General features: G+C 41.4%; 1 protein-coding gene across 1 annotated transcript in view; it reads right to left on the bottom strand.

The window, feature by feature from the left end:
* The window catches only part of TULP4 (TUB like protein 4), a 237,499-nt gene that overhangs the window by 207,619 nt on the left and 17,224 nt on the right, over window positions 1–12,656 (bottom strand). The gene's annotated exons all lie outside the window — the stretch shown is intronic.

The following is a 12,656-nucleotide window of genomic DNA, read 5'->3' as shown; positions in this document are numbered from 1 at the left end:
CAGTGCGGCATCTTCATTGGCAGCAGTGAGATCGCCGTAAAGCGATCTCACTGCTGCCTCTGAGAGTTTCAAAACTGCAACTCCCAGCATGCCCAGACAGCCTTTGGCTTTCTGGGCATGCTGGGAGTTGTAGTTTTGCAACATCTGGAGGTCCACAGTTTGGAGACCACTGTATAATGGTCTCCAATCTGTGCTCTTCCAGATGTTGCAAAACTACAAATCTCAGCATGCTCAGTCTGTCCAGGCATGCTGGGAGTTGTAGTTCTCTAACATCTGGAAGAGCACAGATTGGAGACCATCATACAGTGGTCTCCAAACTGTGGACCTCCAGATGTTGCAAAACTACAACTCTTAGCATGCCCAGACTGCCCAAGCATGCTGGAAGTTGTAGTTCGGCAACATCTGATCCTTCAGATATTGCCGAACTACAACTTCCAGCATGCCTGGGCAGTCTGGGCATGCTGGGAGTTGTAGTTTTGCAACAACTGGAGGCACACTAGTTGGGAAACATTGTCCGTTTCCTACCTCAGTGCCTCCAGCTGTTGCAATTGTTGCAAAACTATAACTCCCAGCATGCACTGACAGACCATGCATGCTGGGAGTTGTAGTTTTGCAACAGCTGGAGGAACGCTGGTTTGGAAACACTAAGTTAAGTAATAAACTTTCAACTTAGTGTTTCCAAACCAGCGTTCCTCCAGCTGTTGCAAAACTACAACTCCCAGCATGCACGGACAGCCAAAGGGCATGCTCGGAGTTTGCAACAGCTGGATGTTTGCCCCCCCCCCCCCCCAATGTGAATGTACAGGGTACACTCACATGGGCGGAGGTTTACAGTGAGTGCTGCAAGTTTGAGATGGCGCAAATTTTGCGCTGCAGCTCAAACTTCCAGCGGCAAACTTGCTGTGAACCTCTGCCCATGTGATTGTACCCTAAAAACACTACACTACACTAACCTAAAATAAAAAGTAAAAAACACTACATATACACATATCCCTACACAGCCCCCCCTCCCTCAAAAAATGAAAAACGTCTGGTACGCTACTGTTTCCAAAACGGAGCCTCCAGCTGTTGCAAAATAATAACTCCCAGTATTGCCGGATAGCCATTGACTGTCCAGGCATGCTGGGAGTTTTGCAACAGCTGGAGGCACCCTGTTTGGGAATCATTGGCATAGAATACCCCTATGCAAATCCCTAATTCAGGCCTCAAATGCGCATGGCGCTCTCTCACTTTGGAGCCCTGTCGTATTTCAGGGCAACAGTTTTGGGACACATATGGGGTATCGCCGTACTCGAGAGAAATTGCCTTACAAATTTTGGGGGGCTTTTTCTTCTTTAACCCCTTATGAAAAGGTGAAGTTGGGGTCTACACCAGCATGTTAGTGTAAAAAATAATTTTTTTTACACTGACATGCTGGTGTTGCCCTATACTTTTCATTTTCACAAGAGGTAAAAGGGAAAAAAGACCCCCAAAATTTGTAACGCAATTTCTCCCGACTACGGAGATACCCCATATGTGGGCGCAAAGTGCTCTGGGGGCGCACAAGGCCCAGAAGGGAGAGTGCGCCATGTACATTTGAGGCGATTTGCACAGGGGTGGCTGATTGTTACAGCAGTTCTGACAAACGCAAAACAATAAATATCCATATGTGACCCCATTTTGGAAACTACACCCCTCACGGAATGTAACAAGGGGTGCAGTGAGCATTTACACCCCACTGGTGTATGACAGATTTTTGGAACAGTGGTCTGTGAAAATGAAAAATAAAATTTTTGATTTGCACAGTCCACTGTTTCAAATATCTGTCAAACGCCAGTGGGGTGTAAATGCTCACTGCACCCCTTATTAAATTCCATGAGGGGTATAGTTTCCAAAATGGGGTCACATGTGGGGGGGGTCCACTGTTCTGGCACCATAGGGGCTTCCTAAATGGGACATGCCCTCCAAAAACCCTTTCAGAAAAACTCACTCTCCAAAATCCCATTGTCGCTCCTTCCCTTCTGAGCCCTCTACTGCGCCCGCCGAACACTTTACATAGACATATGAGGTATGTGCTTACTCGAGAGAAATTGGGTTACAAATTTTAGGGTGATTTCTCTCCTTTTACCCCTTGTAAAAATTCAAAAATTGGGTCTACAAGAAAATGCGAGTGTAAAAAATGAAGATTTCGAATTTTCTCCTTCACTTTGCTGCTATTCCTGTGAAACACCTAAAGGGTTAAAACACTTACTGAATGTCATTTTGAATACATTGGGGGGTGCAGTTTTTATAATGGGGTCATTTATGGGGTATTTCTAATATGAAGACGCTTAAAATCCACTTCCAACCTGAACTGGGCCCTGAAAAATTACGATTTTGAAAATCTTGAGAAAAATTTAAAAATTGCTGCGGAACTTTGAAGCCCTCTGGTGTCTTCCAAAAGTAAAAACTTGTCAATTTTTTTATGCAAACACAAAGTAGACATATTGTATATGTGAATCAATATGTAATTTGTTTGGAATATCCATTTTCCTTTCAAGCAGAGACTTTCAAAGTTAGAAAAATGCTAAATTTTCAAAATTTTCATGGAATTTTTAGATTTTTTACCAAGAAAGGATGCAAATATCACTGAAATTTTACCAATAACATAAAGTAGAATATGTCACGAAAAAACAATCTCGGAATCAGAATGATAAGTAAAAGCATTCCAGAGTTATTAATGTTTAAAGTGACAGTGGTCAGATTTTCAAAAAATGCCCAGGTCATGAAGGTGAAAATGGGCTGGGTCATGAAGGGGTTAAACGAGAGAACACGTGGGACAACTGACGTGGAAAAGGAAAACTCCCAGCATGCTTGGACAGTCTGGGCATGCTGGGAGTTGTAGTTTTGCAACATCTGGATGGGCACAGTTTGGAGACCACTATACAGTGGTGTCCAAACTGTAGCGCTCCAGATGTCAATTCAATCATGCCAAGACTGTCCAGGAATGCTGGAAGTTGTAGTTCGGCAACATTTGGCCGAACTACAACTCCCAGCATGTCTGGGCAGTCTGGGCATGCTTGGAGTTAAAGTCTTGCAACATCTGTAGGGCTACAGTTTGGAGACCACTACACAGTGGTCTTCAAACTGTTCTCCAGTTGTTGCATAAGTACAACTCCCAACATATCCTTCAGCTGTCTTGGCATGCTGGGAGTTGTAGTAATGCAACAACTGGAGGCCCACTAGTTGGCAAACATTGTCTGTTTCCTAACTCAGTGTTTCCCAACCTGTGTGCCTCCTGCTGTTGCAAAACTATAACTCCCAGCATGCGCTGACAGACCATGCATGCTGGGAGTTGTAGTTTTGCAACAGCTGGAGGCACATGGGTTGGGAAATACTGAGTTAGGAAACAGACAGTGGTGCGGAAACACTGCGGTAGTCTGTTACCTAACTCCAGCTGTTGCATAACTACAACTACCAGCATGCATGGTCTGTCAGTGCATGCTGGGCGTTGTAATTTTGCCCCCCTACACCCCCTTTCCCACGTGAATGTACAGCGTACATTCACATGGGCGGGGGTTTACAGCAAGTTTCCCGCTTCAAGTTTGAAATGCGGCTAATTTTCCGCTGCTGCGGGAAACTCACTGTAAATCTCCGCCTGTGTGAATGTACGCTATAAACATTACACTACACTAACCCTAAATAAAGAGTAAAACACTACATATACACTACACCCTTACACTGTGCCCCCTCCGCCCCAATAAAAATAAAAAACATCTTGTACACCAGTTTTTCCAAAACGGAGCCTCCAGCTGTTGCAAAATAACAGCTGGAGGCACAGTATTTTTGGTGGAGGAGGCAAGTGTAAAGCTTGCATCCGGGTACACCCCTATAAAAATACCTAATTTAGGCCTCAAATGTGCATGGCGCTCTCTCACTTCAGAGCCCTGTCGTATTTCAAGGCAACAGTTTAGGGCATCTCGGGAGAAATTGCGCTACAAATTTTGGGGGGCTTTTTCTCCTTTTACCCCTTATGAAAAAGGTAAAGTTGGGGTCTACACGAGCCGATGTTGCCCCATTCTTTTCATTTTCATAAAAGGTAAAAAGGAGAAAAAAAAGACCCCCAAAATTTGTAACACAATTTCTCCCAAGTAGGGAAATAGACAAGGCTCAGGAGTGAGAGAGCTCCATGTACATTTGAGGCCTAAACTGGTGATTTGCACAGGGGTGGCTGCTGGTTACAGCGGTTCTGACATAAACGCAAAATAAATAAATACCCACATGTGACACCATTTTGGAAACTACACCCCTCACAGAACGTAACAAGGGGTATAGTGAGCATTTACACCCCACAGGTGACTGACAGATTTTTGAAACAGTGGTCCGTGAAAATGAAGAATGTCATTTTTCATTTGCACAGCCCACTGTTAAGTGGTGTAAATGCTCACTGTACCACTTGTTACGTTCCTTGAGGGGTGTAGTTTCCAAAATAGTGTGCCATGTGTGGTGTTTTTTGCTGTTCTGGCACCATGGGGGCTTCCTAAATGTGACATGTCCCCCAAAAACCATTTCACCAAAATTCGCTTTCCAAAAGCCCAATGTTGCTCCTTCCCTTCTGAGCCCTCTAGTGCACCCACAGAGCACTTTACATCCACATATGAGGTATTTCCTTACTCGAGAGAAATGGGATTTCAAATTTTGGGGGACATTTTCACCTATTTCTCGTTGTGAAAATGAAAAATTTGGGGTAACAGCATTTTAGTGAAAAAAATAAAATTTTTCATTTTCACGTCCAACTTTATAGAAAATTCGTCAAACACCTGTGAGGTGTTAAGGATCACTGGACCCCTTGTTACGTGCCTTGAGGGGTGTAGTTTCCCAAATACAAATTCCCTTTGTTAGGGCTCGTTCATGTTAGTGCCCAGTTAATAAATGCCCGTTATTAATCTGTTTGATAATTTTTCAAACGGGTTGCAAACAGCTGTAAAATAATGCCATTGATGTCAATGGGATTTTTTTTTACAATTCTTTATCACCGTTTGCTTCCTGTTCGTTTTTTTTTTTTTTTTTTTTATGGGGAAAAGGATGTTACATGTAGTATTTTTCCTCCTGTCAAAAATAACGGAATAGAAATGGATATGACAAATTTAACATTAAAGTCTATGGCAAACCCTAAGTAAGGAATTTTATTTAAATCAGTTGCAGTTTTTTTCTGTACATATCAATTAAAAAGGCATTTGAAAAGGATAAGATGAACCCCAGGTGGAGAATCTGCAAACATGAGTTCATGGACTATGTATTCAGTATAACTTCAATAACAAAAAAAGTAATGGGTAAGATATATATAGGACTGGTGAAGGCTTCAATAGATAGGAAGGGACCCAAAAGTAGGAAAAAATGGTCCAAGGAGGTTGGTAACAGAGATGAGAGAGTGTGGAGGGAAGTTTTTACCAATATTAACTGTTTCTCTCTAAATAGAAATCATAAAATATCACAGATTAAGTTAGTACATAGACTTCCATATACACCTAAGTTTTTACATAATATTGGTAAGAAAGAAGAACCTAACTATCCTAGGTGTCAAGCAATGGAGGTAAACCTGATACATATGATTTGGAGCTGCCCTAAGATAAATATGTCCTGCACAGAAATTTATAAAGTAGTGGAAATGAGATTTAAGGCGTACCTGTCATTGTGAAGAAAAAAAGTGATCTGTTACTCAGGACCCAATCCTGATCATGTGCATATAATTTTTATGTGTCTCGGACCTATATATCCAGAGATATAAGCATTTATCTGCTGGTAAGTTACTTTTTCATTGTGCAGGCTGGAGGGGGCGTGTCAGTCTGTCTCCCTCACAGGAGCAAGCCTGTGCAGTCAGCCAATCAGTACTCTCTACTCTGTAACCCTTTCCTCTCTGGTTTTATGCTGTGTCATGTGTCAGAGGAAGATACTTGGAGCTTGCCTGCAGTAATCAGAAGACATTATGGTGAATTCATAACAGGATAAAATGCTGGGAGTTGTAGTTTAGTAACAACTGAAGCTGCAATGTTTGTAAATAACTGTATTAGAGCAGTGTTGCCTCCAGCTGTTGTAAAACTAAAGCTCCCAGCATGTCCACACATCCTTTATCTGTAGTTTTGCATGCACAATAGAAATTTCCTATACTGGATACCGGTATGCTTTATGGCCGGTATCCAGTATGCTGTAAAATCTAGACTAGTCTGTCTGGCTAAAAGACAGGCGACCCCTAGTGGTGGCTATTTTGAGCTTGAATTTCAGGTGAAAATTTAAATTTTTTTTAACAGGTGTATATTGTGAAATGTCATATTATAATGAGTCCTGCAATATATGAAGTTTTTAACAATGAAAGTGCCTCTTTGAAGCTAAATTACCCTTTGAAATAAGAACGGCAATCCTTAGTATAGGTTTGAGGAGGGAATTCTGTTGGCTTAGAGATCTTTGGGATAGCTGAGATTATTATCTTGAGAAAGTGGTTTGCCCCAGAAAGTGTAGATAAAAAGGCATGGCTAAGAGAGATAGGACAAATAAAAAGATATGAGCTTATTTATTATAAAAATAAGAAAGCTTTTCTGAGGGTGCTGGGAGAGTGGAATGTATGGGACCAAGGAACCTAGTTGGCTTAGGGTAAGGGGATGGGGATTAGGACTGGGGGGGAGGGAATTCTATGTTGTGTATACTGTTTTTGTTGAAGATTTTGTATGGAAAGCAAACTTTTGTTTGTAAAATTGAAAATACCAATAAAGTATTTAAAAAAAAATAATCTATGGAAAACGGATGAGCCTTTAATGTCATCCGTTTGCACCTGGTTTATAATATCCGTTTTTGAACCATTACTACTTCTAAGCATGCTAAGAAGAGGTGAAATAAGAGGACCCCCTGCAGTGCTACGGGACTACTACTACTACTACTCCCTTCATGGGACAGACTTGTTTCCATGATGGGAGTAGTAGTTCCCCAGCTGCAGTTCCCTTGCGATGTATATAGTGTATTTTTACTTTTATTTTTAACCCTTAAGGACCAGGGGTTTTTCCGTTTTTGCACTTTCCTTTTTTCCTCCTTACCTTTACAAAATCATAACTCTTTCAATTTTGCACCTAGAAATCCATATTATGGCTTATTTTTTGTGCCACCAATTCTACTTTGTAATGACATCAGTCATTTTACCCAAAAATCTACGGCGAAACGCAAAAAAAAATCATTGTGAGACAAAATTGAAAAAAAAAAAACGCCATTTTGTAAATTTTGGGGGCTCCTGTTTCTACACAGTACATTTTTTGGTAAAACACACTCTCACACTCTCTTTATTCTGTAGGTCCATATGATTAAAACGATAACCTACTTTTATAGGTTTGATTTTGTCATACTTCTAAAAAAAAAATCATAACTACATGCAGGAAAATTTATACGTTTAAAATTGTCATCTTCTGACCCCTACAACTTTTTTTTCCCGCATATGGGGCAGTAAGAGGGCTCATTTTTTGCGCTGTGATCTGAAGTTTTTAGCGGTACCATTTTTGTATTGATAATTAATTAAACCGCCATTGTCTGTGCGGTTTAATTAATTATATACTTTTATAATTCGGACATTTCCACACATTTTTTTATTTTTAAATGGGAAAAGGGGGGTGATTCAAACTTTTATTGGGGAGGGGTTAAACGATCTTCACTTTTTTTCCCTTTTTTTTTTTTTGAAGTGTTATAGCTCCCATAGGGGACTATAACACTGCACACACTGATCTTTTACATTAATCATTGATTTCTCATAGGAAACCAGTGATCAATGAATCTGCTGCTTGACTGTTCATGCCTGGATCTCAGGCACTGAGTAGTCATTTGGCGATCGGACACCAGGAGGCAAGGTAGGAGACCCTCCTCGTGTCTCAGAGCTGTTCGGGATGCCACGATTTCGCCGTGGACATCCCGAGCAGCCCCCTGAGCTAACCGGCAGTGATTTACTTTCAACTTTGAACGCCGCGTCTAAAGGGTTAATAGCGCGCGGCACCACGATCATTGCCGCGCGCTATTAGCCACGGCCGTTGTTAGAGGCTGGGCCCGACCCATTATGAAAGGGAAAGGACTCAGGACATACCTGTAGGTCTTTGGTCCTTAAGAGGTTAAATATCCTGCCTTGAGCCCTGAATGGCAGTCACCAATTCAGGGGGATCGGTTCCAGCAAGGGAAGCGCAGCGCAATGCCGCCTGTTTCCCCAGCCAGCCTGACCCCCTGCTGATTATAATTTTAGTGCCCCTGCTGCGCTATACCTCTTGTGCCCTGCAGCGCTATGTGTCAAAATGATTCTATCAAAATCCTATCATATGCTGCTAATAGAATAATTTTAACACATAGAGCTGCAGGGTCTATATGTATATAGAAGCGCTGCGGGGGACCAGACATATAGCGATATATGTTGGCCTCCCGCAGCGGTTCTCTATACATATAGCCGCTGCAGCGCTATGTGTCAAAATGATTCTATTAGCAGCGTATGATATGCTGCTGATAGAATCATTTTGACACATAGCGCTATCAGCAGCATATCATACGCTGCTAATAGAATCATTTTGACACATAGCGCTGCAGCGGCTATATGTATAGAGAACCGCTGCGGGAGGCCAACATATATCGCTATATGTCTGGTCCCCCGCAGCGCTTCTATATACATATAGACCCTGCAGCGCTATGTGTTAAAATTATTCTATTAGCAGCATATGATACGCTGTTGATAGAATCATTTTGACACATAGCGCTGCAGGGCACAAGAGGTATAGCGCAGCAGGGGCACTAAAATTATAGCGCTGCAAAGGCAATATATCTATACCACTCTGTTCCATGATGTGGGTAGTAGTACAAGCACTAATGTAGCCTCCGCAGCTGGGAACTACTACTCCCATCATGGAAACAAGTCTGTTTCATGATGGGAGTAGTAGTAGTCCCGGTTGCGGGAGGCTGTAGGTGGCTGACTTTTCATACTAATGAAAAACTGATGCAAAATGATGCCACAGAATGGCCATGTGAACTTGCCTCAATAAAAAGCTGCTGTCCAGTAGTGGTGTAGTGGTGTCATTAGCATTAAACAGGGAAGCGGCAGCTCAGCCAATCTCTGCTTGCAGTGGTGCCCACGAAATAGTAGTTAAGATATCCCATGGACTTTGAAATAATGTTTATCACTGGAAATCCACTGTAAGTTACAATTTTAGAAATGTTACATTACATATTCAAACTATTGTATTCAAGCGAGATTATACATTCTCGATAGTAAGTAGGCCTAAAAGAGGACTATGGATGTTTACCTCGAACATGAGACGGCAACATATGCCGCTATATAGCCATAGAAGGGATACATAGCCCAAACAACTCCCTACCCCTCTTTTCACAGGGGCAGGGCAACCACGGAAGCCCACACCCAATATTCGGAACTAAATGTTCCGGACGCTGGAAAGTGGAGTACCCCTTTAATAGAGGACAGTGCTGGATGAGTGGCATCAAGAAGCCTAGTATACTATACTATGCTATTTTTTGGCACGATACTTATATACACCTGCCACACAGAGGCTTTTAGATACATAACATTGATTACTTCAGAAGTTTTTTGGTTGAATTCACCCAAGAAGAAATAATTATTATGGACAACCTAAAAATGATTGGTCGATGTGCTCTTGAAAAGGTCATATGCTGATTTCACAATTTTGCCTTAGTGTATCTGTTAAATTGTCATTCCATTTTTATTGGTTTGATAAAATCAGGGTGACATTTGCTGGTCTTCACAAGTGTCTTGAGAATTAATGTAGGTCATTAACACACTGTGATACACAAAATGTGCTCGAGAGGACTTTACTGCTCAGAAATATAAGAATGAAATGTATCTTTAGACAAGTTTTTCTTTTTGTTCTTGTTTATCAAAACAAATTGCACTGCGGCCCAGATTTATCAATCTGTCTGGGAAAGAAAGGTGTCTGATATATAGAAACCAATAAGAGCCCATTTTGAGAAAAGCTGAGATGTGATTGGTTGCCATCTGTCTAGTATAAAAATCTGATACTTTTTAGTGTAAAACAGATTGACAAATTTGGGCCTCTATTTCTTCTGGCTGGAAAACATCATTTCATAGGTCAGAGTGTGATGCGTTGAGACCCGGCCGAGGCGTGACATTGGTGAGGACATCGATTAGCTGAGCGTCAGTGTGACACGTTGACCATGGGAACCAGGTAGAAGATAGCAGCAGAGGTCTGGAACAGTGATATTGGGACATCGGGGGAGCTGGGGTAGGCAAGTCCATTTGTTAATTTATATTCTGATCGCCTGGACATAGTAGACACACTTATTTCAGCATGAGACTTCTCCTTTAACTAAATTCAAACCCGGTTCTTTTTTTCTATGGCTTTACAGTGGTCTGAACTCCATTTCTATTCTTGTATAGAAAGCACCAGGATCCTACCCACAAGTTTCTTTTATAGGGGTACAATGATTCTAGCAATATAGATAGGCAAGTTAGGGCTGGGCGGTATACCGGTTCATACCGAATACCGACATTTTTGTGCTGCACGATATGAATTTTAACCCATACCGCAGTATCGGTTGGGCCCCTCCCCCTCGGGAATAAATGAATGAGCCCAGCGCTGCGTTGTCCCCACAACGGGGAACTAATCACAAGTCACCCACGAGCGCTGTTCTGCCCCCCAATTATCAGCCCAGCGCTGTCCCCATCGGGGTAAATACTGATATGTCACCCGCATGCGCTGCCCTCCTCATCCTCATGTTTGTTGCGGGTGCTGGCGCTGACACTCTATACCAGTGGTCTTCAACCTACCGACCTCCAGATGTTGCAAAACGTCCATCACATGACCAGATATATTTTCCAAGATTACAAGCATCTTAAAGCAGAAAGACATTTTTAATAAAGTTATTTTAAAGATTTTCTGAGGACAATGAAAACTCAGAGCATTCTGCGTTCTAGATAGTAAATCACTTCATTTTTTTTTTCAACAAACTTGATAATTCATGATTGAGAATTATATTAAGGTTTATATTTTACAAATGAAAAACTGAATAGAGGTGCGGCAGTGTGAAAACATATTATTTAAAACTATCAAGAAAAGCAAATTGCAATCTCCAAACCAGATGGGATACATAGAAGTATTGTTTTAAAAATAGGACAAACACATGGAAGAAAATAAAGAATAAAGTAACAGAACACCCAAAGAGGTAGCCCTTATGCATCTAATTTTACAAGGAAGGTTTATTTATTTCTGTTCGATTCCGTATGACTGCAACAGAAGAAAAAAAATATGCCGAATTTTGATGGCTAAAATACAGGAACACCAATGTAACTCCATGTGGCTAGAGCCCGGTTTTCCATTATTGCAAATGATGAAAGGGGTAGTCCAGGAATAAAAAAAACAGACCTATTTTCTTAGAAAGACCGCTCCCTGTCTGTCTCCACTTTGGGTGTGGTATTCACTTCAATAGAACTGAGCTGCAGAACCACACCCATCCTGGAGACAGACAGGGAGCGGTCCTTGAAAGAAATTATCTCTGTTTTTCGATTCTTTGATAACCCCTTTAAAGAGTAAGTGTATTTTCAAATACCTGCATGGTTTTGTTACATTAAGCTACCCTGGTCTAAGCAGTGAATTGTTAATAAGGATTATGTCTAAACAGCAGCAAAAAGGAAGGGCTTACAACATATAAGCAGCTCTCGGCAAAGCAGTAAACTGCTGATGATGATAATTAAAGGAAGGGGAGAGAGATTACATTCAGAATGGTCAGCATTTTAAGAACATAGAAATGTACTCCTGTGGATTTGAAAACAATTTATTTCTCCAAAGTATAGCTATTGATATAAATTGTCCATCTGTAGGGGAGTGGCCTGGCTTGTTGCATACTGCCTCAGAAAATATTAGCCATTCACCAGGGGTGAGATTCTAAAAAGGGTTGGGTCAGATGAGTGTACAGTAGGAATCAAAACAGGGTTGTGAATCAGTAAGCTAAACTACCAACTTATTACTGTAGTATAATGGTAATGTAAATAATCAGGCTACTTGGCTATGTGATGGGTTGTGAAGTTTATGGTAAGGTATCAAAAAAATAAAAAAATAAAATAAAAGTCATATATAATGTGTGGCAACATGTCATATATGGCAAAATCTTCTTCCTCATCATGACCGGGAGACATTCCTGAGGGATTTGATGGTGGGATATGCCAGTCCATAAGTAGTCTCCATGTTGGCACACTGCTCCTGAAGAAGATGGAGCAGAGCGATGATGCGGGCCATGCCCGGGCTATTAATAATGCTTAGGGTTACATGCTGATTATAGCCCTAGCAGAGGATGGTTTCCCACTCAGCAAACTACTTAGTGCCCATTGGGGACCCATTTCAAACTGCATATCCTCAACATCACTTCCAGCAAAAATGTCTCCGGGGCATGGTGAGGAAAAAGATATCACCATATTTAAACACAATATACATGGTAAAATTACAGACTGCCTCTAATAAAGAAAACCAGATACCGAAGCAATTATTTAAATTTAAACTAATATTTTTTAAAGGAGTTCTCTAAGCTAAAACTTTTAACCCCCGCTGTGCCCGGGCTATAAAACTATACATAATAAACTTTCACTTACCTGCCTACGATCCCCCGTTGTTCCGATATCGCCGTCCCGTTCTCCGGTCCCGGTC

The sequence above is a fragment of the Hyla sarda genome, chromosome 3 (assembly GCF_029499605.1).
Source record: "Hyla sarda isolate aHylSar1 chromosome 3, aHylSar1.hap1, whole genome shotgun sequence".
In the NCBI taxonomy this organism is placed as follows: Eukaryota; Metazoa; Chordata; class Amphibia; order Anura; family Hylidae; genus Hyla; species Hyla sarda.
This window is presented reverse-complemented; position numbering and strand designations above follow the sequence as displayed.